The 7,292-nt window shown below is 31.7% G+C and overlaps 1 long non-coding RNA gene across 1 annotated transcript; it reads left to right on the top strand.

Annotated features, from left to right (window-relative positions):
* The first annotated feature begins 244 nt into the window (after positions 1-244).
* LOC121764905 lies at positions 245-1,402 on the top strand. The gene is made up of 3 exons (XR_006042654.1): positions 245-631; positions 765-882; positions 987-1,402. It is a non-coding gene; the product is annotated as an uncharacterized LOC121764905 (long non-coding RNA).
* Positions 1,403-7,292: the final 5,890 nt, after the last annotated feature.

The following is a 7,292-nucleotide window of genomic DNA, read 5'->3' as shown; positions in this document are numbered from 1 at the left end:
ATAGAATGGTAGAACTCTTGTGCTTGTCCTTGCGAAATAGCACGGATGTGAGTATTGTGCTCTTGCCTAAGAGCAGAGAGTAAAAGTGGGGCCGGGCCCACATCCGTGCTTGTTGGCCAGAGCACGGATGTAGATGCTCTAATAGTCCGTGAATTAAATCACATTTAACCACAAATGATAAGTACTCGAAATTTAAAATGAATGAAAAAAGAGAGAAGATTTTTTATTGGTAGAGAATAAGAAAAAATAAATTTGAATTTATGATGATGAGCAGGCTAACCTCCGTCGCCAAAACCTATAACCTAAACCCAAACACCACGACGGCGGTGGGCGTCCGCCTTCTCTCCACCAAATCCGGCGAGGAGGAGTGGAATGACGCTCCGGAAATTTCCTGGCTTCCATACAATCTCCCTGGCAAATCTCTCCCCGAAAATCCCCAAACTGCAATCTCCTCCTCTCCGCCGGAGACCAAGGCTTTCGTGGAGGAAATGAACGATAATTGGGAGCAGAGGAAGGGAAAATCGGTGAAGAAGGATTCTGATCGGCTGACGAAGCAGAGAATCCACGCCCGCCTGTGGGCGAAGGAGATTGAGAAACTGGAGGAGGCTAAATTGGGGAATTTCTCCGACGAGTACGTATCATTTTATTCTTCGATCATTTTATTAGTAATCAGAGTGCAACATTGAAATCAGAATCGTCGCTGTATTTATGAACTAGTTTGTATTATTAACGATTTCTGGTTGAATATTTGAATATGCAAATAGTAATGATTTGGGAAGTTCCACATTCAATTGGTGGCTGGGAAACAAATAATGTAGAGAGAGGGAAGAAGACATGTTGGTTGAAGAGTTTGAGCATCGCATTGCCTTGAATAAGTTTCAGGTTAGTACCATTCAAATTCCAAAATACGATTTCAAGTTTTTTGTGTTGTTATTATATACTCCAAATTCATTCATATCTACTGTCTTAATTTGAATGGATTTCAGATTGAAAGCTTCATAAAAACACACATCTACATGGATGGAAATACATGATCCAAGTTATACGCCCTAATGCAAACAAAATAACTCAGGTAAAAAAACTGTAATTATATTTTCATAAAATAAATTAAGAAATCAGTGCTTGTAACAACTAGGAGTAATAGTAATCCATCCTATTTTGGGTCAAAACATGCAATGCATGTGTTGTTGGATCATCCGTGCATCATTGCGGCTGTGGGGTCGTGCGCCTAGCCATGGGGCCGCACTGTGCACTCTTTGCCGCAATAATGTATCGGCTTCTATCTGTCGAATAATTAAGACAATGTTAGTCCTTTGTTTAGGGCTACATGCTTGGTCTATATATTAGATCTATGTAGTAATTAATTTGGATTTGTATATGAGTCTTAATCAATGGATTTGTAATGCCCTGGTTCCTCTTATATTGCTTATAGCATCATAATTCAAAATCAAGACCAAATCTCCACCCTTAGATTTTAAAATGAGTGTATGAGATTAAATCTTGCGAATTTCAATAAATAATAGACATAATATCAACAAAATGGTAAGATCGTCATTATGTTATCATATCATAATTTTCGTGTTTTTTTTATATCAACATAGTGTATTACAAATATCAACACAATGACATAAGTATTTCAACACAAGTATACGAAAATATCAACACAGTTTTATAGAGATTACATGCACTATATTGAAATTTTACCTGCATTATATTGAGATTTTTTAATGTATTTGTTGATAAAAAATCTGCTTATCAACAACACCAACTGAAATAAAAATCATCAAATTTCATCATCCGATCGTCGTCGAAACATATGCAATTGAGATCTCGTTAGAATCCTTAGAAAATGACCTTTAATTTGATACTATATTTTTTGCGAAAAAATAATTTAAATCGATATAGTTAAGTAAATTTCAAGTTTTAGGATAATTTTAATAAGAGATAATTGACATTAATACCCTTTAATTTTGTTTAATAATTATTTAAATTTAAAATATAATCCACTTGGCATTGTATCAACCACTTAGATCTCCTAATCTAATGATTAAAAATTGATCTTAATTGTAGATTGCTAATTAGTTAACAATTGATCATGTCTTGTAATGTCCCCATCCCTAACGAACTAGTAACGTTACTAAATATATACTCCACTAAAATACTAATTTCGTCTATTTTAAAAATTTGAAAACTTAATGTGAATAAAAAGGAATGCAAAAATGGTTTAGTAAATTGAAAAGAAACATCATTGACATTTTTTATGGAGTATAAAATATTGACTCTTATGGATATAAATATATATAGCTCATATGGTAAAATATTTTCCCTATCAACAAATATATCTATACACAACAGGAACTCATGGTATATACTTCATCTAAATACACATCTGGCCTACACAAAATCACCATTATCGACCATACAATTTAAAATTATAGGAATATTAAAACTATTCATATATATAAAAAATAGGAAAATGGATACTAGTCAAATAGTGGGTTGGGAGACTATGGAGTGTGGACCATGTTGATTGCTGGCTCATCACCGTCTTCTTGATCTGAAAAATATTCCATCCGTCCCAGCTCAAGTGATTGATTTCTTTTTCGTTATTATTTTGTAAAAATGATAATAAACAGTTAAAGTGGGGAGAAAATAAAGTAAGTAAAAGAACAATGTAGATATGATCATTTTCTCCAAACACGTGCTTGAAAAATAATCAATCACTTGAAATGGGATGGAAGAAGTAAAAATAATGAGTTGTGAGGATGCAAGCACACTCGGTATGATATTACGTTGCAAGCAGGTATAACCAATTATGTAATGAATCTTAATTCAGCGAATCAGTTCAATTTAGCTCCGATTTATTATGTTGCGGCTAACTCGGCCGTCTTTCTCAATATGGATACGTGGCATTGAAATTTGAAATGAGTGAACGAGAATGAATTTCAGTTGCCAATGTTGAATTGCAAAAGAGAAAAGGCATGTATAATACTCTCTCCGTCCCATAAAAATACGTGCGTTTTCCATTTTCGTCCGTCCCAAAAAAATATGTGCATTCTATTTTTGAAAAGTTATATGAATTTAATAATATAGATCTCACTATCCACTAAGACTATTTTAAGTCTTTAACTACCATTTTCCTTATCTCTCTTACTTTACCTTACCATTCTCCTCACCACTTTTACTTTACCAATTTTATCTTAATTCCCGTGTCATACCAATTTCTCATATTTTTATGGAACGGAGGGAGTAATTAATATACGTGGATGAATGTATTTTTATCTACTCCCACCGCTCAACAATAGCACATTTGTGATTTTAGTTCGTCCCATAAAATTAATTTTACTTCTATTTTGACAAGTTTTTCTTTTATGAAGTGGTGGGCTCATTCTAGATTATGCCGGAGGTGCGAGTCTAGGTGCTATTGCGGTTTGGCCACAGCAACAACATTGCAAGGCACTGAACCACGCCGCAACCTAATTTTTTATTTATTTAAAATTCATTTTTTATACTTTTTATTTGATATTTCATCCAAATATAAAACATGGAGTACTGACAAACAATAACAAAATCGTTGCAAATTAAGATAATAAAATATTAAAGAAACAATGTAACCCATTGAACATGTGACAAGTTTGTTATATCTTGGGAGTCGCCATTGAAACACATTTTAAGATCCGGTGCCTTAATTTCAGGAAGTTTTAAAGGGAAGAACAGTCACATGGCCGCCTTCAACAATATTCTAAAACTGAAATTTATATCTTTTTTTAACGTGATTTTAAAATTTTAAATTATTATAATGCAACATTTATTTAATAAATTTTTAGTTATTTTTTTTATATTACAAATAACAAAAAAAACACATAAAATTAGAGTCATAAAAATATTAAGCTTTATGTTTGAGATAGTAAGTTATAGATATTGCGGTAAGATTTTACATTTGAATGAAATATTATATGATGATTGAAAATATTAGTTAGGGGTATTCAATAACAAGATTATATCTCATAATTAAATCTATAGTATGTTTAGTTTATGATAATAAATCTCATGATTTAATCGTAGATGGATAGTTATATGATAATTAGTCATAGTCAATCTTCTAATAAATAATATTATTGTATTTTATTATTATTTTATATAACAAACCAAACACCACCAAATCGTATTTTATTATTATTTTATATAAGAAACCAAACACCACCATATATAGTAATATAATTCAGGGTTTAAAATGAAACTAGACTGCTTATGGCCTAACATATTTTAGCTGTACAACAAACTCGAATATTCTCTTCAAAATAAAGTACCTATTTTATGTTTTTAATCTACCTAGAAATAGTTCTAAGTACATTAGTTAGTGTGGATGGTGAAAATTTAATGTACTCCGTATACATACTTTTTCATTCGAAACAAAACTGGATCCGGCCATCAATTTTACTTGGAGAACTCAAAATATGTATTTCACAAAAAAACAAAAAATACACCATCCATCTATCATCAATTGTCTTGAAAGTGGACGACACAAAATTTAACCCAAACATAGTAAAATAGGAGTACGAGAGAGAAAAAAAAGTGATTAAAGAATTGAAAATGAAAAATAAAGGCAACCTCATTATAGATCATAGAAATCTATACTACTTAAAAGTGGCAGTTGGTTGAAAAGACTTTAATATCGTTTTTAATATCCTTTTTAGAGGGAAAATGGAAAGTTGATGTGTGTTATTTATTTCTTTATTTTATTTTGAGTCTTCCAAAATATTACAGAATGAAAATAATAATTAATTAATTTGCAGAGAGAGAAAGAGAGAGTTCGAAAGTTGTGTTGCCGCAATGGAAAAAAAAGAGTGGCCAAATTAATGATCCAATCAAATGCATTGCTGAGACTTCCCAAACAAGTTTTGAAATACTGATAAATAGGTGTACAATTAATTGAGACTACATTTATTCATTCAAAAAGAGTGGCCAAATTAATGGTCCAATCAAATGCATTGCTGAGACTTCCCAAACAAGTTTTGAAATACTGATAAATAGGTGTACAATTAATTGAGACTACATTTATTCATTCATGTGAACTAATGTAAACTAATTTTCTGATTGTAGTGCTTATCTCATGGGAGAGATTCTGCCCGGAATTCGGCGACTACTACGACGACAGACAAAGGTAGTATCTTTCGATCTACCCGTTTATGAAAATTTGAACACCAAAATATTGATTTCATTCCACAAATTTTGAAAACATGAATAAAATTAAGAGAGATTTCTCACTGGGAACAAGGGCAACGCCGGCATGAAGGAACAGAGGGTGACGACGGCAAGTCCAGCCACCGAATGCAGTGGCTTTCGGGGCCGGGGAGGCAACAACTAGGGTGGGTCGTGAAACCGAGAGAGATATGACACAATGGCAAGAAGAAGAAAAGTAGACGAAGGAGAAAAAGAAAAGCAACGGACAACGGTAGGCGGCAGCGGCCGAGGTTGGTGAGATAGGTAAAGCAAGCAGGCGTTAAGTAGGGCGAGGAAGGGAAGCGGGTGAGGACGGCGGCTGGACGGCAACAACGATAGAGATGCCGGAGACGAAGAGGAAGCGGCAGCGCGACAGGTGAGGAAGACAAGACAGGTGGGACGAGCGGCAAGACTATGTGGAAGGAGCGCCAACGAGGGAGAAGGGACGATGCTCTGGCCGGGGAGATTGATTTCCGCCGATTAGGTGGGGAGAGAGGGATGGAGGCGTGAGCCGTTGCATTGTAGGGTTCGGATATTAATTTGTGTATTATTTGGATTTTATTTTAGGCATTTAGTGGGCATTTTTAGTGTATTGGATTTTGGAGTATACTTTTAGTTTTAAATAATAGTAGTATAAAATTATGTAATTGATATTTTTAATTAAATAGAGTTTTAATTTGGATATTGGATTATATAATTATGTTTTAAGCTAAATTTTAATTTAGACTTCTAATTTATTGAAATTTGTATATAATATATTATATTTTTTAAATTAAATTTATTTTTATTATATAATTAAATTATATATAATTAGAATTGAGTTGACTTTGATTTATTCATATTTCTATGTTTTAGACTTCTCAAAAAATTGAATATGTATATATATTAACATGTACTTTGATGAAAATGCATTTATTAATTGTGATTTTTTTAATTCATTTTATCATGTCTACTTAATTCTAAAAAAAATATGTTTTTAGTTATAAATAATTATGTTGCAATTTCAAAACTTATGAACTACTGGTTTTTTATTGTTTTTCTTATGTTTTTGTTTGCATTTATGAATATGTATGTTTTGTTAATCAAAACTGGTGAACTATTTATTCATTCAAATAGTTTGCTTTTTTTTCTTTTGTAAATAGTAGTATTACTATACATTTTTCTTTATTTGTATATCTTATTCTATTTCATCCACACATCTCATCTTTTGTTATTTCTTTAATTTTATACTACTACACTCATATCAAATATTAAAATAATATACAATCATCTACTAAAATATGAAATGTTTCATTGAGAGTGGGTTAAGAGAAGTACAAATATCTTTTTGTTGTTGTTTATAATATTTTAAATTATTTATAAATTACAAATACTTATTTTAATTAGTTTTTATCTGTAAATATATTTTTATACTTATTTACTTTGTATTCTTTATTTTATGTTAATATATCTTCATTATTTAAAATTTTTTTGTCACGTGCATAGCACAGGTGTTAACACTATTCTACCAAATATAAAAGGCAATAACTTTATAAACAGACCAAAATTATAAAAACATTAATTATAAAAACATTACTATTAATATGAACGAAGGAAATACAGAATAGTCGCTCTTATCAAAATATCTGTTTCAACTGGGGTTATACAGATTTCCACAAATGCGCAGCTTATTGATTTTATAGGGAGTATTATTTATTGTTCTCACAGCACCATTGAAGAGACAGAACCCACATGATTTAAGATAACTCCAAAATCAACTCAAATATCTTATTATGTACACATACTTAAGAAAAGAACAATGCTTCTAAGTTTTTCCCACACTTACCTCTAATTCAGCTTACTAAAAAAGAGATATCATTTGTAATTTCTAACAAAAAGTTACAACTATATTTAAAACAATTCCACGTACTCAGCATTTTTCTCCTTGGTTGCACTTTTTCTTAGAGATCTTGAAGACTAGATTATAGTGAAAAACAATCCACTTGGCTAGTTGCCAAGCAAAGCACAGCCACCGCAGTCTAATCTTATTTAGTAAGGCTACCAATTTCTTTCCAGATAAGCCACTGACA

Source organism: Salvia splendens, chromosome 14, assembly GCF_004379255.2.
Source record: "Salvia splendens isolate huo1 chromosome 14, SspV2, whole genome shotgun sequence".
Lineage (NCBI taxonomy): Eukaryota > Viridiplantae > Streptophyta > Magnoliopsida > Lamiales > Lamiaceae > Salvia > Salvia splendens.
Note: the sequence above shows the minus strand (reverse complement) of the source record. Positions and strands in the feature narration are given on the sequence as shown.